At 43.9% G+C, this 24,304-nt stretch overlaps 1 long non-coding RNA gene across 1 annotated transcript; it reads right to left on the bottom strand.

The window, feature by feature from the left end:
* Positions 1-8,045: 8,045 nt before the first annotated feature.
* Positions 8,046-24,268, bottom strand: LOC119930975. Its single transcript, XR_005451867.1, has 3 exons — positions 24,042-24,268; positions 15,748-15,840; positions 8,046-8,212 (listed from the first exon to the last, which is right to left on the bottom strand). It is a non-coding gene; the product is annotated as an uncharacterized LOC119930975 (long non-coding RNA).
* Positions 24,269-24,304: the final 36 nt, after the last annotated feature.

The raw sequence follows: 24,304 nt of genomic DNA, 5'->3' as shown, positions 1-24,304 counted from the left end.
CAGTGGAAAGAGCCCGGGCTTTGGAATCAGAGGTCATGGGTTCAAATCCCAGCTCCGCCACTTGTCAGCTGTGTGACTTTGGGCAAGTCACTTCACTTCTCTGTGCCTCAGTTACCTCATCTGTAAAAATAGGGATTAAGACTGTGATCCCCCCCGTGGGACAACCTGATCACCTTGTAACCTCCCCAGCGCTTAGAACAGTACTTTGCACATAGTAAGCACTTAATAAATGCCATTATTATTATTGTTATGATACAGGGCGCAGCTTGGTTTAGTGGATAGAGCACAGGCCTGGAAGTCAGAAGATCATGGGTTCTAATCTTGGCTCCGCAATTTGTCTGGTGTGTGACCTTGGGCAAGTCACTTCACTTCTTTGAGCCAGTTATCTCATCTGTAAAATGGAGATGGAGACTGTGAGCCCCATGTGAGACAGGGACTGTGTCCAACCGGATTTGCTTGTATCTACCTCAGTGCTTAGTACAGTGCCTGGCACATAGTAAGTGCTTAACAAGCACTTAGAGAAGCAGCGTGGCTCAGTGGAAAGAGCACAGGCTTTGGAGTCAGAGGTCATGGGTTCAAATCCAGGATCTGCCAATTGTCAGCTGTGTGACTTTGGGCAAATTACTTAACTTCTCTGTGCCTCAGTTATGTCATCTGTAAAATGGGGATGAAGACTGAGCCCCCCCCATAGGGCAACCTGATCACCTTGTACCTCCCCAGCGCTTAGAACACTGCTTGGCACATAGTAAGCACTTAATAAATGCCATTATTATTATTATTAAATACCATTATTACTATACAAGTTCTTATTTTTAAAAAAGTCTGTCCTACGAGCAGCGATCAGTGCATGCCACGGTCAGAGGCATGAATCCAAGCGACCTACAGCAGAGGCGGCAGTGGTGAGTGACAGGACCCTGGGCTTTGTACCATTAGTGAGGAAAACCTGACATTGCTGCCCACCAGCTTGGTAAGATTCCATTATGTGGCTTTTAAAAGCCTCTTGGTAAACACATTAGCAGTCCGCACTGCAGTGTGACGCAGAAAAACTCCACCCCCACACCACAGTTGTCTGTTTTACCTATTATTTAAGAATGTCAGAAAATGTAGCTAATCCCCACAGGGTGGAAACTGAGGGTCTCTGTCTAGCAAGGAGCTAGATTTCTCCAGTGATGCAGGAACAATATTGTACCTTGGATGTTTCTCTTCCAAGAGCAGTTAGCAGGCTGGGCTAACAAGGGCATTCACTCTTTTGTTCAATTGTATTTGTTGAGAGCTTACTGTGAGCAAAGCACTGTACCATGAGCAGTCTAATGATAGTCCTGGGTACAGGAGATATAGGATGGTAGAAACTTTGGATCATTACCAGTAAATGGCTGCTGATGGATTTTTCTACTGTGGTCTCCTTTACTTCAACTCTCCAGCTCCCTCACACCATCCCAAACTATTCTTTTTTTTTTATGGGGTTTCTTAAGCACTTAGTATGCACCAGGCACTGTTCTGAGCCCTGGGGTTGGACCCAGTCCATGTCCCATATGGGGCTCTTAGTCGTACCCCATTTTACAGATGAGGGAACTGAGGCATAGAGAAGTTAACTAACTTGACTAAGATCACACAGCCGACAAGTGGCAGAGCCGGGACTAGGACACAGATCCTAGAGAACCAGCATGGCTCAGTGAAAAGAGCACGGGCTCTGGAGTCAGATGTCATGGGTTCAAATCCCAGCTCTGGCAATTGTCAGCTGTGTGACTTTGGGCAAGTCACTTAACTTCTCTGGGCCTCAGTTACCTCATCTGTAAAATGGGGATGAAGACTGTGAGCCCCCTGTGGGACAACCTGATCACCTTGTAACCTCCCCAGCACTTAGAAAAGTGCTTGGCACATAGTAAGTGCTTAACAAATGTTGTTATTATTATTATTATTATTATTATTATTATTATTATTATTATTATTATTATTCCCAGGCCTGTGCCCTATCCACTAGGCCATGCTACTTCTATTCCCCAGGCAGCTCTCAACCAAACACTGAGCGATTTATGGTAGTTTCAGGGTCCTGTCACTGTGTGTCTGACTGAAACCCCTTGTAGCTTGGGAGACCCTAACCATGATTCCCTCATGCATTTTGGAGAAGGATTTTGAGCCAGTTCTGGATTCGGTGTCTTGCCCTAAGACCCTGGGATACGCAGTAAGTTGTACAAGCTATAGGCTGATAATGATGGTATTTGTTGATGGTATTGTGCTTACTGTGTGCCAAGCACTGTTCTAAGCACTGGGTTAGAAATAACTTTATCAGGTTGGACACAGTCCCTGTCACACATGGGGCTCACAGTCTTATTCCCCATTTTACAGATGAGGTAACTCGGACACAGAGAAGTGAAGTGACTTGCCCAAGATCACACAGCAGACAAGTGGCCGAGCTACTGTTAGAATCCAGGTCCTTCTGGCTCCAAGTCCTGTGTTCTATCCACTACACCATGCTGACCCCCTCTTAGCTATGCTGAGAAGGCCCCAGCGCCTACTTCAGCAACACAGATAATAATAATAAAATGGTATTTATTAAGCACTTACTACGTGCAAAGCACTGTTCTAAGCACTGGGGAGGTCACAAGGTGATCAGGTTGTCCCACGGGAGGCTCACAGTCTTAATCCCCATTTTACAGATGAGGGAACTGAGGCCCAAAGAAGTGAAGTGACTTGCCCGAGGTCACACTGCTGACAATTGGTGGAGCCGGGATTTGAACTCATGCCCTCTGACTCCAAAGCCCGTGCTGTTTCCACTGAGCCATGGTGCTTGGCTCCTCAGACGGGTGGAGGTGGAGTGTGGGAGTCTCTTTGTGGGCCTCCTTTAGCCTTTCTCAGAGCCTCCCTCATAGTGGAGAGATCCTCCCAAGGGACCCAGGGGGAGTCCACTTGTCACGTTCCTAAAGAGGTGGAACTTGAAGTTGCTGGACAAATTGAGCCCTACCCAAACAATAATAATAATGATAATTAGGGGATTTATTAATCACTTATGTGCCAGGCACTATACTAAGCTCTGGGGTGGGTACAAGCAAATCAAGTCAGGCACAGTCCCTGTCTCACGTGGGGCTCACAGTCTCAATTTCCATTTTACAGATGAGGTAACTGAGGCACAGAGAAGTAAAGTGACTTGCCCATGGTCACAGAGCAGAAATGTCGCAGAGTAGAGATTAGAACCCATGACATTATGATTCCCAGACCCGTGCTCTATCCACTATGCAATGCTGCTCCAAATGAATTCTAGTGTTCCTCAACTCCCCAGCAGACCGATGGACAGTAAGAGTATTCCCAATCCCTTAAATCTTCCTCAATCTCACTTCCCCAGAATGGTATTTCAACACTCTCCCCCTCCTCCACCTCTCCACCACCTCGCCTTACCTCCTTCCCTTCCCCACAGCACCTGTATATATGTATATATGTTTGTTCATATTTATTACTCCATTTATTTATTTTACTTGTACATATCTATTCTATTTATTTTATTTTGTTAATATGTTTTGTTTTGTTCTCTGTCACCCCCTTCTAGACTGTGAGCCCACTGTTGGGTAGGGCCCATCTCTATATGTTGCCATTCCCAAGTGCTTAGTACAGTCCTCTGCACACAGTAAGCGATCAATAAATACGACTGATTGATTGAGCCCGTTAGATTAGATTATCTCTATCTGTTGCCAAATTGCACTTTCCAAGCACATAGTACAGTGCTCTGCACTGAAAGCACTCAGTAATTTACGACTGACCTAATGAGTGAAATGTTAATGAATCCAAACAGTGAATCAATCAATCAATCATATTTATTGAGCACTTACTGTGTGCAGAGCACTATACTAAGTGCTTGGGAAGTACAAGTTGGCAACATATAGAGACAGTCCCTACCCAAAAGTGGGCTCACAGTCTAGAAGGGGGAGACAGAGAACAAAACCAAAGGTATTAACAAAATAAAATAAATAGAATAGATATGTACAAGTAAAATAAATAAATAAATGGAGTAATAAATATGTACAAACATATATACATATATACAGGTGCTGTGGGGAAGGGAAGGAGGTAAGACGGGCGGATGGAGAGGGGGGCGAGGGGGAGAGGAAGGAGGGGGCTCAGTCTGGGAAGGCCTCCTGGAGGAGGTGAGCTCTCAGTAGGGCCTTGAAGGGAGGAAGAGAGCTAGCTTGGCGGATGTGCGGAGGGAGGACATTCCAGGCCATGGGGATGACGTGGGCCGGGGGTTGACAGAGGGACAGGTGAGAACGAGGCACGGTGAGAAGATTAGCAGCAGAGGAGCGGAGGGTGCAGGCTGGGCTGTAGAAGGAGAGAAGGGAGGTGAGGTAGGAGGGTGCGAGGTGATGGAGACCTCGGGGGGTCGCGTAACTCGTGAACCTCCTGATATACTCAGCGCTGCAAGAAAGAGCTGTTCAGAGTAGCCTTGGGATCCGAAGATGATGATGTAGAACCTACTTTAAGTTTTCCTATGTGTATTATAGATTGTTCCATAATGGTGGCCTCTGGGTCTGAGAAGTAACTTAAGCCAGTTTCACAGGGGTAAGCGGAATCTGACACTGAATCCCTCAGACTAAAGATGCTCTGTCACATGTCAGCGTATCATCTGGTGTTTAATCTTTATGGAGATGGGAGGAAAGCCTTGATCATAAACTAACATTTCATAAACTAATATTTCTCTCAAATTATCAGGTTGGAAAAGACTGATCAGAGCCTTAAATGTTCTGACATCTGGGTCTCTTTTTCTGCCTAACTGTGGGAATGGAGTGTGGCAGCCTAGTATTGTGGCATTGCTTGTGTGGGGCAACTATTGTCTCAGGTTAATGCTGATGAATGAAACTGAGATTATAGAATACGTTCTCCTTTTTAGATGGAGAGCAAATCCAGAGCTGCAGTGAGCCCTAGATCAGGGCTAGGGATGTAGATTTGGGAATCATCCTCATGGAGATTGAAGCTGAAGCCATGGGAGTGAATGAGTTCTCCAAGGGAGTTGGTGTACATTGAGAATAGAAGGGGACCCACAACTGAACCTTGAACTCCCACAGTTAAGGGGTAGGGGGCAAAGGAGGAACCTGTGAAAAAGCGACTGAGAATGGGCAGCCAGAGGACCAGAAAGGTTGGAGAATAAGGAAAGGACAGTGTCAATGAAACCAAGGTTAGATAATGATCCTAGGAAAAGGGGGTGGCCCACAATGTCGAAGGCAGCTGGAAGGTTGAGATGGATTAGGATAAATATTGAATTTGGCAAGAAGAACTACAGTGCCATGCACACAGTAAGCACTCAATAAATGCCATAACAAATACCACAAGAAGCAGAGTGGCTTAGTGGACAGTGCATGGGTTTGGGAGTAAGAGGTTGTGGGTTCAAATCCTGGCTCCCCCACTTCTCAACTGTGTGACTTAGGGCAAGTCACTTAACTTCTCTGTGCCTCACTTACCCTATCTGTAAAATGGGGATTTAGACTGTGAGCCCCACGTGGGACAACCTGGTTACTTTGGACCCCAATGCTTAGAACAGTGCTTTGCACATAGTAAGTTCTTAACAAATACCATCATCATTATTATTACCATTGATGATAATAATAATAATAATGGTATTTAAGTGCTTACTATGTGCTAAGCACTGTTCTAAGCGCATCATCATTGGTGATAAAAAGTCAAGCGAACACTCAGTCTCTTCAGGTAAGCCACAGAAAAAAGTGAGCCTGACTGCCAGTGGCCAGTTTGCCACCAATGGATATTCCTGTGGTCTTGGCTAAAAATGCCAGTTTACCATTGGTAGACTCAAATTGTTGGCTTGAGGGAAGCAGGGTTGCCAGGTGGAAGAACCCAGGAAGAGGAGTCAGGACACCTAGGTTTTAATCCACTTTTCTGCTGTGTGGCCTTGGGCAAATCACTTGAAATCTTTGGACTTTAGTTATCTGTAAAAGGAGGATTCGATATCTGTTCTCCCTTCCTTTTAGACCGCGAGCCCCACTTGGGAAGTGGACTGTGCCGAATCTGACTATATTGTATCTATCTCAGGGCTTGATTAATGAACTAATTTGCATCCTTCTGCCTCAAATACCAATATTATTACTATCTGACTGTCACAATGTTTTCTGAGTCTTCATCTAGTGTGGCAATGAATTTGACCAACAAGCCACATTTTATTAGCCTCAATAACAATTTGCCATAGAGAATCAATCAATCAATAGTATTTATTGAGCACTTACTGTGTGCAGAGCACTGTACTAAGTGCTTGGGAAGTACAAGTTGGCAACATATAGAGACAGTCCCTACTGTACTAAGTACTTGGGAGATTACCACAGAGTTGGCAGACATATTCCCTGCCGACAAAGGGCTCACAGTCTAGAGGGAGAGACAGACAGTAATGTAAATAAATGAATTACAGATATGTGCTTTAGTGCTGTGGGGCTGAGGGAGGGGGGAGTAAAGGGAGCAAATCAGGGCAACACCGAGGGGAATGGGGAAAAAGGAAATGAAGGCTTAGTCAGGGAAGGCTTCTCAGAGGAGACATGCCTTCAATAAGGCATTGAAGGAGGGGATAGTAATTGTCTGTCAGATATGAATCAGAAGGACATTCCAGGACATGGCCAAGGGGTCTTGGCAAGATAGAGGAGATCGAGGCACAATAATAATAATGATGATGATGGTATTTTGTAAGCACTTGCTATATGCCAAGCACTGTTCTAAGTGTTGGGGTAGATACAAGGTTATCAGGTTGTCCCACGTGGGGCTCGCAGTCTTCATCCTCATTTTACAGATGAGGGAACTGAGGCCCAGAGAAGTGAAGTGACTTGCCCAGAGTCACAGAGCTGATAATTGGTGGGGCTGGGATTAGAACCCATAACCTCTGACTCACGAGCCCATGCTCTCTCCACTAAGCTCTGTGTAGCGAGTAGATTGGCATTAGTGTGGCTCAGTGGAAAGAGCCTGGGCTTTGGAGTCAGGTCATGGGTTCAAATCCTGACTCCGCCAATTGTCAGCTGTGTGACTTTGGGCAAGTCACTTAACTTCTCTGTGCCTCAGTTACTTCATCTGTAAAACGGGGATTAATACTGTGAGCCCCCTGTGGGACAACAAACAACAATCTGATCACCTTGTAACCTCCCCAGTGCTTAGAACAGTGTAAGAACATAGTAAGCACTTAATAAATGCCATTATTATTATTATTATAATAGGAGAGAACTGTGCAGGCTGGGTTGTAGTAGGAGAGCAGTGAGGTAAGGTAGGTGGGGGAAGGGTGAAAAATATCCAAACATCAGACCTAGTAGAGCACAGACTTGGGTTCTAATTCTGACTCCATCACTTACCTGCTGTGTGATTTTGGGCAAGAACTTAACTTTTCTGTGCCTCAGTTCCCTCATCTGCAAAATGAGGATTCAATACATGTTCTCTCTCCTATTTAGAATGGGGACTGATTATCTTGTATCTACCCCAGCGCTTAGTTCAGTGCTTGACACATATGAATGCTTAACAAATACCACGATTATTTTGTTCTCTCAGGCTATGTAGGTTGAAGCAATAGTAGTAATATTATTTATTAGGCACCTACTGAGTGCAGAGCACTGTACTAAGCACTTGATCCTTCCAGGTCTCTCCCTAGGAATGGGAATGTCTTCCCCACTAACTTGGAAGGTTTAGAAATGACTCCTCTTGACTGACCAGGTGAACTTCAGATACCTTCCCTTTATTGTGCTTTTATAAAATGGCATTTGTTCATTGCTTATTATATACCAAGAACTGTACTAGATGCTTGGGAGAGTATAATACAACACAATCCTTGCCCTCAAGGAGCTTACAGTTGAGTGGGAGGATCTTACAATCCCTTGGAGCTGCAAAAGACACTGAACTAATGGACTAATTTGCATCCTTCTGCCTCAAAGAATGCCTTTCATATCTGGAGCCCAATTTTCTACTCATCATTTTCTTGTAACATGAAGCACAAGTAAGAAAAGTACCATTACTTTATTATGCCCTTGAAGCAATGGTATTATATTGTGCTTCAGAAAAGAATTATTCAGATAACAGATAGCTAAACAAAATTATCAGGTGTTTATTTGAACTAAGACACTGGAAATTTGATTAAACATTCCAAAGGCAACTTTCAGATGAAGAAAGAAATCCCTCCATTTCCAAGTGACTTCATAATGATTGTTAATAAAGAGATGGTGATCAATCTTGTCTCAGCCGCCTACATGCCCTGGAATAATAAAGAGGTGGAAGATTGAGTGTTAGATCCTTGTTAATTTTTCTCTCTGACTCTTTTTTGACTGATGAAAACTTCCACAAGCCAAAGGTGGTACTCAAGGAATGAAGACATTTTAGATTATCTCAGTTTCTCTAAATCCACCAACAGAATCTAGAAAATATTCCTACAGAGTACATTCACCTCCCTGTAGTTGTGGGTTTTTTGTTTTTGTTTTTTTTACCTGTCTTCCCAAGATCTGGGGAAATTGAGCCCTGTCTTTGGATAATAATTGTGGTAATTGTTAAGCACTTACTGTGTGCCCAGCATTGTACTAAACATGGGGGTAGATACAGTGTACGTGATCGGACATGGTCTCTATCCCATTGTAGAAGGGAGAACAGGTATTGGATCCCCATTTTATAGTTGAGGAAACTGAAGCGCAGCACAGGACGGGAAGCAGGCAAGAGGGTGATTCTGGATTAGAAGCTATCAGACCTCTGCTCTTTCCATGAAACTATGCTGCTTTGAAGGTGGTTATTGATTTGTTCTGTAACTCGAAGCCAGCAAATCCTGCTCTCTCGCTAATTAGAGACCCCTTTTCTTAGTGCCCCTGACTCCACCACGGATGTTGAGAAAATTGTCAAGAGGCAGAGATACGATGAATGATGGACGAGGTGAGTGGTGAGTTGCTGGTGGAGAAGAGGATGGAGATGAGAGATTTAGTTTATTTGATTTTCAAATTATAAAATATTGGTGGTGCTGAAATATAAACTAAGGAAAACAGAATGTGTAGAACTGTTTGAAGCTTGTATACCAAAATAGCTCAGCGGAGGCATGAGTCAGCAGTTCTGTATCATTTGGTTGATTTAATAATAATGACATTTATTAAGTGCTTACTATGTGCAAAGCACTGTTCTAAGCGCTGGGGAGGTTGCAAGGTGATCAGGTTGTCCCACAGGGGGCTCGCAGTCATAATCCCCTTTTACAGATAAGGTAACTGAGGCCTAGAGAAGTGAAGTGACTTGCCCAAAGTCACGCAGCTGACAAGTGGCAGAGCTGGAATTTGAACCCATGACCTCTGACTCCACAGCCTGTGCTCTTTCCACTGAGCCACGCTGCTTCTCTAAGCCAACTCCCTTGTGGACTTGCCTTAAGAGATGGGCAACAATCTTTGAGGTGGGTTGAGAGGAGAGAAGGATGGATGATTCAGTTGACATTCATTCACAGAGTGCAAGGGAGGATATTTTCCAGGAAGGTTGCAGTTTTATCTGACTCAGAAAGAGAGGTGTCAGGATGACTTAAGGAATGAAACCTGAGGAGGGAAGAGAGTTTGCAGACTAAGCCTAACACTAAAGGAGAAAAATGTAAGTTTTGATTTTTCTGATACTGTGAAGAAATGATGGGCTGGCATTTCATCTTTGAAGACAACAGGGAGGATTATGTAGAAAGTAATGGAGTATGAGAAGGATGCGAAGCAACATGGATTAGTGGAAAGATCGTAAGTCTGGGAATCAGAGGTCATGGGTTCTAATCCCCACTCCACTGCTTGTCTGCTTTGGGTCCTGGGGCAAGTCACTCAGGTTCTCTGTGCTTCAGTTACCGCATCTGTAAAATGGGGATTCAATCCCTGCACTCCATTCTACTTCGACTCTGAGCACCATATAGGATAGGGACTGTGTCCAACCTGAGTGTCTTGTATCTACTCCAGAGCTTAGTACAAGCCCTGGATCATAGTAAGTTCTTAACAAGTACCATTTAAAAAAAAAAGCGAACATATGTAATTGAAATGGAAGATTAAATAATAATAATGATGATGGTATTTGTTAAGCACTTACTATGTGCTAAGCACTGTTCTAAGCACTGGGGTAGATACAAGGTTATCAGGTTGTCCCATGTGGGGCTCAGTCATAACCCCCACTTTACAGATGAAGTAACTGAGGCCCAGAGGAGTGAAGTGACTTGCCCAAGGTCACACAGCTGACAAGTGGCGGAGTCGGGATTAGACCCCATGACCTCTGACTCCCAAGCCCGGGCTCTTGCCACTGAGCCACGCTGCTTCTAAACAGGTTTAAACAGGTTGTGACTGAAAGAAAATGCCTGAAGCCTAAATGTATTGAGTCTAAATTTGAATTCGAGTTTGGGTGTGGAAGAGTTTCAAAGAATTCCTTAGAGTTTTGAAATCTATCCACAGTCCCAGGATCTATGTAGATTTTTCTGAGAATCATTGAGGATGAGGTAATTCTGATGAGAGAGTGAGATGCATTAAGAGATGTAGGAGCTCTTGAATCCCAGATCTACCATTGGGAAATCAATAAAGAAGAGTATTTAGTTGGGGAATAGCCCTGGGGTTAATGTCTGTCTCCTCCTCTAGAAGTAGCATGTCTTAGTGGAAAAGAGCCTGGGCTTGGGAGTCGGAGGTCGTGGATTCTAATCCCGGCTGCCGCTTGTCAGCTGTGTGACTTTGGGTAAGTCACTTAACTTCTCTGTGCCTGTTACCTTAGCTGTAAAATGGGGATGAAGACTGTGAGCCATATGGGGGACAACCTGATTACCTTGTATCTATCCCAGTGCTTTGAACAGTGCTTGGCCCATAGTAAGCACTTAACAAATACCACATTATTATTATCCCCCTTCTAGACTGTAAGCCCATTGTTGGGTAGGGACCATCTCTATAAGTTGTCGACTTGTACTTCCCAAGCACTTAGTACAGTGCTCTGCACACAGTAAGCGCTCAATAAATACAATTGAATGAATGAAGTATCTAGCAACAGGTCTGAATATCATAGATTAAGAAAATGGTATTAGAAGCTAGTCATGGCTCTCCTTGTGCCTCAACACTGAAAGTTACATGGGCTAATCTGTAGGCCACCAGGCTTCAAAATAAGGTCAAGCCACCACAAACGCAACCAATCCAGAAATGCAAACGTTGGACTGGGGAAGAGCATGGTGGTTGAGTGAAAGAATGAGCAGGAACCTAATGTTAAAAGAAAACATTTTTTACATGATTTGGTGGTTGAATTGATTATCTTTGGTTCCTTAGGTGCCAACTTTTTCCTTTTGAGTTTTGGGGATGATCAGAGGAAGAAATATTAACCAGGAATGATAACTCTGATGGGGATCAGGTTTCACAGAGCTAACAGGCCAGAAAGCCACCCTTTCAGGTTATTTTCAGCCCGGAGGGAACTCGCAGGTCTTGTCAGAGAACAGGGATGAGCAAGTTTGGAAATCTAGTTCTGAAAACTGAAGTGGGGTCCTCTTGCCCTCATGGAATGGATCCCCATGATTGGTTCATATCACTTAGGAGTTCTAATGTGAAGAGATGGAAAGTGAATACTTTAGGGAGGCAATGAGATGGGAAACCAACTTGCCTTCTAGTGCTTATAAACTGTTAAAACATTTACCCCGGTAATCCAAGAGGAATAAGAAGACAAGGCTTAGAAAGTTATTTGAGCTATTCCAAAGAAAGATGCAGTAAAAACAGTGGAGCCATCTCTCCTAGGGTATAGAATACCTGCTGAGACTACTTCTGATACATTGGGAGGATCATTAATAATAATAATAATAATAATAATACCATAATTATTATTATGTGCCAAGCAGTGTTCTAAGCACCGGGGTAGATACGGGGTAATCAGTTTGTTCCAACTGGGGCTCACACTTTTAATCCCCATTTTACAGGTAGGGTAACTGAGTCACAGAGAAGTTAAGTGACTTGCCCAAGGTCACATAGCAGACAAATGATGGAGCAGGGAATAGAACCCACATCCTCTGACTCCCAAGCCCGTGCTCTTTCCACTAAGCCACGCTGCTTCTCTATTTATGGCATTTGTTAAGCACTTACTATGTGCCAAGTACTGTTCTAAGCGCTGGGGTAGATATTAGGTAATTAGGTTGTCCCATGTGGGGCTCACAGTCTTAATCCCCATTTTACAGATGAGGTAACTGAGGCACATAGAAGCAAAGTGGCTTGCCCAAGGTCATACAGCAGACAAGTGGTGGAGCAGGGATTAGAGCCCATGTCCTCTGACTCCTAAGACCATGCTCTTTCCACTAAGTCAAGCTGCTTCTCATAATTAACTCTTCCAGACATCTGGAGTCTAACCAGTTGTGGGCTATGTGGTATGTATACACCTCTGATCCCTGCCACAAGGTGTATTCAGTCTAGAGAAGGACACATTAAAATGAATTTCTAGTAGGGGAATGGGAGAGTGTAAGGATATGTACACAAGGCAGGAGGTGAGGTGAGAAATGTAAGCCTGGTATGGGCAGGGATTGCTACTCTACTGCTGAATTGTACTTTCCAAGCACTCAGTACAGTGCTGCACACAGTAAGTGCTCAATAAATACGATTGAATGAATGATGAATCAAGTGCTTAAGGGGGACAGATACAGTGTAGATGGGAGTACAATATAACAGACACATTCTCTGCCCACAACAAGCTTACAGTCTAGAGGGGAAGACAGACATTAATACAAATAAATAAATTACAGCTGGGAACACAAGTGCTATGGGGCTGGGAGGGGGAATGAATAAAGAGAGCAAACCAAGGCAAAGCAGAAGAAATTGGACAAATGGAAGTCCCCAACAGTTAAAAGTGGATGGCTACTGCTCAAGTGAAGGATCTGTGGGATCTCCCTGGATGCCACCACTTTGAAGGGGAACATACTAGATTTTACTGACCCTTAGGTAACATGCTTATTTGGCAGTGCCCCTGGAAACCCAGGGCCGTAGTGCTAAAGGTGTTGCAGCTTGATTCTGAGAAACCAACTGATTAAAATGTGCCTGGGGCCAGTCCTGGGGATCAGCAGAGCGTGATCAGAGCCAGTTCTCTGGGCAGCATCCAGATTTCCGACAGGCTCGTGAGTCGGGGGCTCAAGCAGGCCCCGTGGTGAATAGGCGGGCAAGACCCATCCGATCACAAGTTCAGCCTGACTCTTGAAGTGAGAAGGAGACTAGGCAGGCCATGCCCTGCTGTGTTTCCACCTGCCTTTCCCGGCCCCTGCCCAGTCTGAGGAAAAACAGCCCAAGGAACTATCCTTGGGCACCACTGGAATCTGCCTGAATTCCTGTGGAGTCATCTTTTATTTCAAACTTTGTTACCTTCAACTGCTCCAGAGCCTATAAGGATGATAGCGGAGTGCAAAGAGCATGAGATGGAGGCCTGAGTTTTTTAATCCAAGCTCTGCCTTCTGTGGGAACTTTTTTAATAGTATGTGTTAAGCACATACTATGTGCCAGGCACTGTACTAAGCGCTGGGGTAGATAAGATAATCAGGTTGGACACAGACCCTATCCCACTTAGGCCTCACAGTCCTAATCCGAATTTTACAGATGAGGTATTCATTCATTCATTCAATCACATTTGAGTGCTTACTGTGTGCAGAGCACTGTACTAAGCACTTGGGAAGTACAAGTATCTCTGGCACAGAGAAGTGAAGTGACTTGCCCAAGGTCACACATTTTAAAGGACATTTAAATTGACCCTTCAAAACCTTCCTCTTAAATAATAATAAATGACCCTGGGTAAGTCACTTAACTTCTCTGTCCCTCAGTTCCCTCATCTGTAAAATGGGGATTAAGACAGCCCTATGTGGGACAGGAACTGTGTCCAATCTAATTATCTTGTCTCTACTCCAGCGCTTAGAATAGTGCATGGCACATAGTAAGTGCGTAACTACCACAATTATTATCAGCGTGGCTCAGTGGAAAGAGCCCGGGTTTTGGAGTCAGAGGTCATGGATTCAAATCCCGGCTCCGCCAACTGTCAGCTGTGTGACTTTGGGCAAGTCACTTAACTTCTCTGCGCCTCAGTTCCCTCATCTGTAAAATGGAGATGAAGACTGTGAGCACCCCGTGGGACAACCTGATCACCTTGTAACCCCCCAGTGCTTAGAACAGTGCTTTGCACATAGTAAGCACTTAATAAGTGCTATTATTATTATTATTATTATTACATCAAGTGGCTGGGCAGATTCACCAAAGATGACATCCTGTCAGTCTACGGACTGCTCATGGAAGCACAGTTCCTCCAGATGGACAACTTGAGGAAAATAGATGATAGCAAGATGTCCAAGTAGCTCCTGTTTGGTAACCTATAAATGGATTATGTATGATGCTGGAAACCAAATTAAAGATCTGATGAAGGCCAGTCTTGGACAAAAGCGGTAGACTTTGGGGAGGCCACTGCTGCAGTCAGACAGGCTAAAAGGCAGAAATTGGAAATATGGGATTTGGGAAGATCAGATTTAAGGCAGAAGCATTAGAAACTGTGTGTCCTAGTAGATAGAGCAAGGGCCTGGGAGCCAGTAAGACCTGGGTTCTAATCCCAGTTATGCCACGTGTCTGCTGTGTGACCTTGGACAAGTCTCTTAACTTCTTTGTGCCTCAGGTTACCTCATCTGTAAAATGGGGATTAAGACTGTGAGCCCCATGTGGGACAGAAACTGAGTCCATCCTGATTATCTTGTCTCTATTACAGGGCTTAGAACAGTAACTGTACTAAGAGTTTAACAAATACCATTATTTTCACTATTTCCCATTACCATGTCTCAGAGCCCTAGGAACCTTGGTGTCCACATTCATGAGAGCTTGAATCTCAGGGTGGGCACAAACCCCAATCCCTGTCTTTTTACTCCTCTGCTTCCCTGAGATGTTCTGAAAAAATAAAGGTCCTATTAATCATTAACGCAGGAAAAAATGAGGGGGAAAGTGGTAGCGTTGGCTGGGATGGCCCAGAGAATGGGCACAGAGCATTAGATTCTAGGCAGTGGTAGGAAACTGAAGAGCAGAGAAGCTTTTTTAGAGTGCTGGGAAGAGGTACAAGCCCTCAGAATAGAAAACAATGGTTTGAAAATGTCACGTTGCCTTTAAGCCTCTGGCAGGATCCAAAGAAAATCTGGGGTGGTACCTAGAGGAATAGAGAGCGTGATAGAGGGAAAGAGAGAGACTAGAATTGAAACTTGGACTTGAATTCTCTACAGGGTTTACTGTCTCCTAGCCAACCCTGGCCCAGATGGTTTAGTCAGTTAATGGGAGGCTCTTAAAGTTTAAGATGTTACCTCCAGGATTAACTGATTCCCATTTCCCCCTTCTAGACTGTGAGCCCACTTCTGGGTAGGGACCATCTCTATATGTTGCCAACTTGTACATTCCAAGCGCTTAGTACAGTGCTCTGCACACAGTAAGTGCTCAATAAATACAATTGAATGAATGAATGAATTTTCCTCTTGGATTGTTTGCTTCTTGAGAGCAGCAACCATATCACACTCATTAATTTCTAACTTTCAAGTGCCTGGTTCAATGCATGGCACAGAGTGTGTACACAGCACTCTAGACAGTAAGTTCTTTGTGGGTGGGGAATGGATCCATTATACTGTTAAATTGTGCTCTCCCAAGCACTTCGTACAGTGCTCTAACAGGAGAGCTAGGGCATCTGTATCCAGGATACCTAGCAATAGGACACATTTTGAGATTTGCATTTAAATTCAACCGGTGTATGGATCCTAGCAATGTTGAAGGTATTTGTGTCTGTCCAGAAAATTCTCACATCAGTAGAACTGCTTCCTGGATTCTTTCCAGAGTCAAGCCCCACAGATAGTGAGACCAGCTGAGCTGGGCAGGAATACTCCATCTTAAATTTCTGCAAAGGAACGAAAATGAGAAGAGGAAACTCAGGTCAGGCAGGGTCCGTAAAAATAGGAAAGAAATCTGCCTTGGACCTTAATTGAATGTCCACCTCCATTCCTTTTTTATCAGTCTTTTGTCACTAAAGAATCAATCTTTCAAACTCCTTCTCTGAAATGGGTGCTTTTTATACCACTGGGCTTCACTCAGTCTTTCCAAGCCACCACTAAAATAATTACCCAAAGAGCAACTCAGTTTTCCATAACTCTTTAAAATCCACACCAAACCTGTGGTAAAGGAAGTCTATGTTCAGTATGGGTTCTAATACTGATTCTGTAATGCTCCTGCTGTGCGACCTTGGGCAAGTCACTTCAATTCTCTGTGCCTCAGTTATCTCCTCTGTAAAATGGGGATTGAGACTGTGAGCCCCATGTGGGACAGGGATTGAACCCAATCTGATTTGCTTTTATCCACCCCAGCACTTAGTACAGTGCTTGGCACTATAGCAAGCACTTAACATATACCACAAATATTATCATTATTATTATTGTCACCATTAATCTACTGCTAGTCCACCTCCATGCTGCTGCAAGAAATCTCTTCACACTGGCCACTTGGTTAAACTATGCTCACTGTCACAAGGGGCCTTCTGAGGTTCATGGTGGCGTAATAATGATAATATTATCTGTTAAGAACTTACTATAAACCAGGTACTGTACTAAGCGCTGGGGTAGACACAAAGTAATGAGATCAGACAGAGTTCTTGCCCTCATGTGACTCATAGTATAATTAATACTGCTAATATTTGCAAAGTGCTTACTGTATGCCAGGTACTGTACTAAGCACTGGGGTGAATACCAGCAAATCAAGTTGGACACAGTCCCTGTCCCATGTGGGGTTCACAGTCTCAATCCCCATTTTACAGATGAGGTACCTGAAGCACAGAGAAGTGGAGTGTCTTGCCCAAGGTCACACATCAGATAAGTGGCAGGGCAGGGATTAGCACTCATGACTGTCTGATTCCCAGGCCCATGCTTTTTCCACTACACCGTTTTGCATACCTTGAATCCCCATTTTACAGATAAGGGGAACTGAGGCAGAGAAATTGAGTGACTTGCCCAAGGTTACCAGCAGGTAATTGGCATAGTCATAATTGGAAGCCAGGTCATCTGACTTCCTGGCACTTCTGGCCTTGGTGGTTTATATCCCTTAGCATGTCTGTATTTCCCATTTAAGTCATATGAATAAAATGAAAAATAAAATCTCCATATTTTTCCCTTTTTTTTTTTTTCCCTTTTTTTTTTTTTCTTAAAATCTTCAAACCAGCTCAGTCCTTCCTGAAGTGATTCAGTCTGGGGGAGCAGCAGAAAGTGCACTGGCCTGGAAATCAGAGGGCCTGCTTTCTAATTTTGGCTCAACCTCTTGATTGCTGAGTGACCTTGGGCAGTCATTTATCTTCTAATCCGAGCTCCACCCCTTGTCTGCTGTGTGATGTTAGGCAAGTCACTTCACTTCTCAGTGCCTCACTTAATTGAGCTTTAAAATGGGGATTGAGACTTTGAGGCCTCTGTAGAACAGGGACAGTGTCGAACCTAATTTACTTGTATCTACTCCAGTGCTTAGTACAGTGCCTGGTACATAGTAAGCACTTAACAAATACTATTATTATTGTTATTTTCTTTTCTGTGCCTCAGTTTTTTCCTCTCTATAATAGAGATTAAACACTTCTACACCCTCCTTCTTAGACTATAAGCCCTGTGTGGGACAGGGACTGTCTCATCTATCTATCTTGTTTCCACCCTAGCAGTTGGTACAACAATTAGCACAGAGAAAAATGAAAGAAAAAAGAAGGAAAGAAAGAAGGAAGAAAGAAAGAAAACACAAAGAAGGAAAGAAAAAAGGAAGGAAGAAAGAAAGGAAAAAAGAAAGAAGCAAGGAAAGAAAAACTTTCTGCCTCCACTCAAACGCAATACCGGACAGTTCCACAGGATTAAGCAATCAGCTGCCCTTTATTATTATTATTATTATTAATGATTATAAATGACCATTTGTTAAGCACTTAATATACGACAATTATTACGCCTCAGTTCCCCAACTCCAAAATAAGAACAACACTTTCCTGAATCTGCCTCAACCGGGGATCTGGGCAGTGGTCATTGTGAAGATAAGACTTGGTGGACAAAAAGCATCCTTTTCAATTGTGTGGGTCAAGTGATCAATTTTCCCAGTTGAGGGTTAGCCCCAAAAAGGATGCCAGGCACCGTCTGAATGGAGTTCAGTAGTCTGAATGCAATTTCCCAAATTAGAATTCTGAACAGCCCTCTGAGGGAAAAGGTCAGCATTGACAAGGGCAATTTCTTATTCCTACCAAAGTCCTGGGAGCAACCGTGGGTAATAAGGACCACAGTCCCAAGGTGATGCTCCAGGTTCAACAGTCAGATGCTTTGGCCTTGAGAATATTTCTTCATTCTAAGTAACTTGAGAGAAAAGACAGACTTTTTTCCATTTTAGGATTCCTTTCACCCAGTGGATGACAAGTCCTTCAAGGCAGGAACTAAGCAGCGTGAACTAGTGGATAGAGCCAGGGACTGGGAGTCAGAAGGTCCTGGGTTCTATTCCTGGCTCTGCCATTTGCTTGCTGTGTGTCCTTCGGCAAGTCACTTCACGTATCTGTGCCTTTGTTACTTCACCCATAAAACGGGGATGAAAACTGTGAGCCCAATGTGGGACAGGGACTATGCCCAACCCTTTTACCTTGCAACTATCCCAACACTTAGCGTAGTGCCTGGCACATAGTAAATGTTTAACAAATACCACAGCTATTATTATGATTTGTAATATCCCATTTAGGCTCTTTAGTACACACCCTGAATGATGAGCAAAAAGTGCTTAGTTTGGTATACAGCATACCCCTGAATAGCTTCAACTTAATACATGTTTCTTTGCTCTTTCATTCATTCATTCAATTGTATTTATTGAACACTTACTGTGTGCAGAGCACTGTACCAAGTGCTTGGGAAGTACAATTTGGCAACCCATCAATGGGCTCACAGTCTAGAAGGGGGAGATAGCAAAACAAAATGTGTGGACAGGTGTCAAGTCATCAGAATAAATAAAAATAAAGCTAGCTGCACATCATTAAGAAAATAAATAGAATAGTAAATATGTACAAGAAAAATAGAGTAATAAATCTGTACAAACATATATACAGGTGCTGTAGGGAGAGGAATAAGGTAGGGTGGGGGGGATGGGGAGGAGGAGAGGAAAGAGTGGGCTCAGTCTGGGAAGGCCTCCTGGAGGAGGTGAGCTCTCAGCAGGGCTTTGAAGGGAGGAAGAGAGCTAGCTTGGTGGATGTGTGAAGGGAGGGCATCCAGGCCAGTGGGAGGACGTGGGTCGGGGGTCGACGGTGGGACAGGCAAGAATGAGGTGATCCTTTGATCTATGATCTTTTGCTGCTCTCCATTTTGCAACCCTTCATTTTAGAGCTTTCCAATTTGGTGCCAACTGTTTTAAAGATTTCCATTTTCAAGTCCTCCATTTTTGCGTTCTCCATTTTGGAGCCTCCTGTTTTAGAGCTCTCTATTTTGTCATCATCATGAGGAGTTGAAAAATATAGCAGCTGCATTTCTAACTTTGCTTTGCCAAAAAATAGCTTTTCAATCTGAGTCATTTCTGTCAAATCAGTTTAACTGTGTCTCCTTGTCATACCCATACTTCGATAGCTCCTTGATACCTCCATTTCCTGCCCATGCTGTAACTGGAAGTCCTTGTTCAAGAGGGCTGCTAGAATGATGATAGAAGTTTACAAGGAAGCCACAATCGTGGAAACAATGTTCCTGCTTTCTTCTTCCTTCTAGTTATGAATTCTACCTCTGGTGGAGTTGGAAGTCCCTACATTTATATTTCTCCTTTGCTGATGAAACCAGAACCTGGGCCATTCTAATAGAACTGGTTTGTGCTGCCTCAGAGACAATAAAATCAGTAACAAAAATGTAGTTACCATCTCAGGAAGTTTTGTTTAGTTGGGAGACCTAATTGATGTGATTGACCAAGAGGATTTGGCTCACACACATCATCTTCCAATGTAACCCACTCTCCCTAACAAAACCCCATATTTGGATAGCTAAAGGATTTGGAAAAAATGGGGGCAGGCTATCAATCAGTGGTATTTCCTGAGCACTTACTATGAGCAGAGCTCTGTACACTAAGCGCTTGGGAGAGTACAATACAACAGAATTAGCAGTCGCATTCTCTGCCCTTAACAAGCTGATGGTCTAGAAATCACTTGCCTTTCAGCCTTCCTTTCCTGCCTATTGGCCACTACAACCCAGTCCCACTTCTACAGAATCAGTAGGCCTGGCTACATCTTAGAAGTGAGAGGGCAGGAGGGGGAGGAATATGGATGGGGAAGGGCTGGTGACTGGCAACTTCCCTTTTCCACTAGGAAGAGAGATGGGAAAAAGCCCACCACCTGTGTAACCAGACCAATCACTAATTACAAGCAGCAGCATGGATTAGTGGAAAGAGCACAGGCTTGGGAATCACCCGGGTTCTAATCCCGGGTCTGCCACTTGTCTGCTGTGTGACCTTGGGTAAATCTTCTCTAGTCCTCAGTTCCCTCATCTGTAAAATGGGGTTAAGACTGTAAGCCTTGATGTGGAACAACCTGATTACCTTGTATCTACCCCAGCACTTGGAACACTGCTTGGCACATAGTAAGCGCTTGACAAATACCATAATTATCAGCACTTAGAACAATGCTTGGCACATTGTAAATGCTTATCAAATACTACTACTACTATTATTATTATTATTATTATTATTAATAATAATAATAATAATTATCTGTGTGAACCTCAAAGGAAACAAAAGGTACATAGGTCTCTAAACACAATATTTATTCACCATTTATCCATTTTCTTTTATTCTCACTCCTTGGCACTTTTTGTTATGGCTAGGATTGGAAAACAAACACACACACATATGCTCACCATTCATTCATTTAATCATATTTATTGAGTGCTTACTGTGTGCACAGCACTGTACTAAGTGCTTGGGAAGTAAAATTCAGCTTCAGGTGAGAGTCCTGGAATAGCTTCTAACCAAGGATGAAAACCCCTGAGGCAGCATACATCCTAGTTTTGTTTTTTTTTGGGGGGGGGTGCATATGAGAGAGAGAGAGAGAAAGAGAAAGAAAGAAAGAGGGGAGAAGAATGATCTCACTCACACAAGAGATAAGCAAAAACTGAGCATAAGTGCCAGTGATTCAGGGCAAGTGCTGATTCTTGAATAAGTGAAGGAAAGAAAATCGACAACTCACCAAGCTCTGGCTTCTCCCTCAGATCTCTCACAGCTAAACTAGTATTCTCTAGGGCACTTAACGTAAGACATGCAGGGCTAGTGACAGGGTTACATAATTCACTAATGAGCATGTACCCTGCTATCCAGATTTTTTTTTTAAATGGCATTTCTTAAATGCTTACTATATGTCAGGCTCTGAGCTAATTGCCAAGGTAGACACAAAGTAATCAGATCAGACAGTGTCCTTGCCCTCATTTTCTTGTCTTACGCTGGCGAGTTGTTTTCAACCCATAGCGACGCCAAGGACACAACTCTCCCAGAACGTCCCACATCCATCAGCAATCACTCTGGTAGTGTATCCTTAGAGTTTTTTTGGTAAAAATACAGAAGTGGTTTACCATTACCTCCTTCCATGCAGGAAACTTGAGTCTTTGCCCTTGATTCTCTCCCATGCCACTGCTACCCAGAATAGATGAGTTTTGACTTGTAGCAGGTTGCCTTCCACTTGCTAGCCACTGCCCAAGCTAGGAATAGAATGGATATGCCTCTGTCTGTCTCTTCCTCCTGTAGTCGAGACTGGTAGAGGACTGGGAACTCTCCAGGTATGAACCTGAGAGGGGTCTTGCCCTCATGCGACTCACAATATAAGTAGATGAGAATAGATATTAAATCCCTATTTTAAAGGTGAGAGAAATTAAGTATTCTAAGCATATTTGTGTACTGTACTAAATGCTGGGGTAGAAGCAAGTTAATCAGGTAGGACACAGTCCCTGTCCCACTTAAGGGTTACAGTCTTAATCACCGGTTTATAGATCTGGTAACTGAGGCACAGAGAAGTGAAGTCACTTGCCCAAGGTCACATAGCAGACAGGTGATAGACCTGGGATTTTCCCAGGAAACACCCACTTTGAATTTATGATAATAATTATAATAATTGTGGTATTTGTTAAGTGCCTAAATTGCACCAGGCACTGTACTAAGCGCTGGAGTGGGCACAAGTGAATTGGATTGGAAACAGTCCCTGTCCCATGTGGGGCTTACAGTCTCAATCCCCATTTTACAGATGTGGTAACTGAGACACAGGAAAGTGAAGTGATTTTTCCCAAGGTCACACAGCAGATGAGTGGCAGATGCAGGATTAGGACATATGACCTTCTGACTCCCAGCCCCTGGCTCTATCCACTAGGTCATGCTGCTCCTTTAGAGGCATGCTCCTCTGGGCCTTCTAAAAAGCCTGAAGGCCCAGATTCTTAGAGTTGAAACTTCCTCAAAGTTACTACAGACCATAAATATTACTGGGAGAAGGCCAAGGGGAGTCTCTGGGATGGGTCAGTGGCTTTGGGAAGACTTTTCCTGTCAGATCTGAAAAAGCTCTTGTGTGGTGACCTTGAGATGTGCTCTGGGCTGGCCTGGATCCAGACCAGGCTAAAGTTAAGTCAAGTGGCCTTGGTCTCTCAGGAGACTGCTGGGTTTCCTTGAGAGAACAAAATGTGAACCATGAGCAGAAGCTTCTGAATGTTTAGCTTGGTGGCCTGTTTTGAAAAGCAGCATTGAACAGAGAAACGGTGAATCAGAGTTTTAATTGTTGTGTAAAGGATGGAATGGAGACATTTTAAAAATAATAACGATGGCATTTATTAAGCACTTACTATGTGCAAAGCACTGTTCTAAGTGCTGGGGAGGTTACAAGGTGATCAGGTTGTCCCACGGGGGCTCACAGTCTTAATCCCCATTTTACAAATGAGGTAACCAAGGCCCAGAGAAGTGATGTGACTTGCCCAAAGTCACACAGCTGACAACTGGAGGAGCAGGGATTTGAACTCATGACCTCTGACTCCAAAGCCCAGGCTCTTTCCACTGAGCCGGTTTAGGGCTCCTCTAATGCCACCCCCCTTCTGGGCAGTTTTCAGAACTGTGCCTTGTCTTTCTAAGTGACAAGCAGCACAGTTGTTTTCCATGGAGATGGTTTACACTATTTCAGTTTTGCTCAAGTTTGTTTGAGAAATGCCCAAAGTTCACAACAGTGCAGGGCAGAAACTGCTGCCATTCATATGCACCAGACTGTCCGTTGGCCCTGTGTTAAGTACTTTGTCTCTCCTCTCTCCTAGAAAATTCAAACCTTTTAACTCACATCGTCTCACACATTCCCCAGAGAATTCCCTGTGTTTTCTCAAATCTACAGCTGTAGCCCTGACCTCCCTCCTTCTCTTCCAATTTCACATTTCCTCCTGCCTTCAGGACATCCCTTCCTGAATGTCCCGCCTCAAATTAAACATGTCCAAAACAGAAGTGTTTATCCTCCCACTCAAACCCTGAATTCCCATGTATTCCCCTTCTGCATCATCTGTGAACTTGGGTCTGTACCTTTTGGGTATTTTCTACTCTCCCCATGCTCAGCCCCTCAGCATTTATGTACATATCTATACATTATATAATGGTATTAAACGTTTACTATGTGTCAAGCACTGTTCTAAGAGCTGGGATAAATACAAGCTAATCGGGTTAGACACAGTCTCTGTCCCATGTGAGGCTCACAGTCTCAATCCCCATTTTACAGATGAGGCAACTGAGGCACAGAGAATTGAAGTGGCTTGCCCAAGCTCACACAGCAGACAAGGGGCGGAACTAGCTTTAGAACTCAGGCCCATGCTCTGTCTTCTAGGCCACAAAATATTATAAATTATTCCTTGATTTATTGCCTGTCTCCCCCTCCAGACTGTAAGCTAATTGTGGGCAGGTAGCATGTCTACCAAATCTGCTACATCGTATCTCCCAAGCGCTTAGTACAGTGCTCTGCACACAGTAAGTGATTAATAAATGCCATTGATTGATTGATCGATTTTACACCCTCACTACTGAACACCCAGAATGAAATGAGGTCAGCATGACCGAGCCTGTAAGTAAAGCAAACCTTACCAACTCACTTAGGGGCAAGAGTCTCCTCACTCCTCCTCCTCTTCTTCCTCCTCCTTCTCTTCCTCCTCTTCTTCCTCCTTCACTCTCCCTCCAGAAATGGATGGTCTCTGTGAGCCCCTACATTAAGCCAAATCCGGTTGTTGATCCCCACAAACCTAAAGACTCCTTGCTTTCCACAGCAGGGTAGGGAAAGCCTGCTGGAATTCGTCACCCACTGGGGGTCTCATGAAGGCTTAAACCATACTCTAGTTCAATGGAAAAAA

Source organism: Tachyglossus aculeatus, chromosome 1 (assembly GCF_015852505.1).
Source record: "Tachyglossus aculeatus isolate mTacAcu1 chromosome 1, mTacAcu1.pri, whole genome shotgun sequence".
NCBI lineage: Eukaryota > Metazoa > Chordata > Mammalia > Monotremata > Tachyglossidae > Tachyglossus > Tachyglossus aculeatus.
This window is presented reverse-complemented; position numbering and strand designations above follow the sequence as displayed.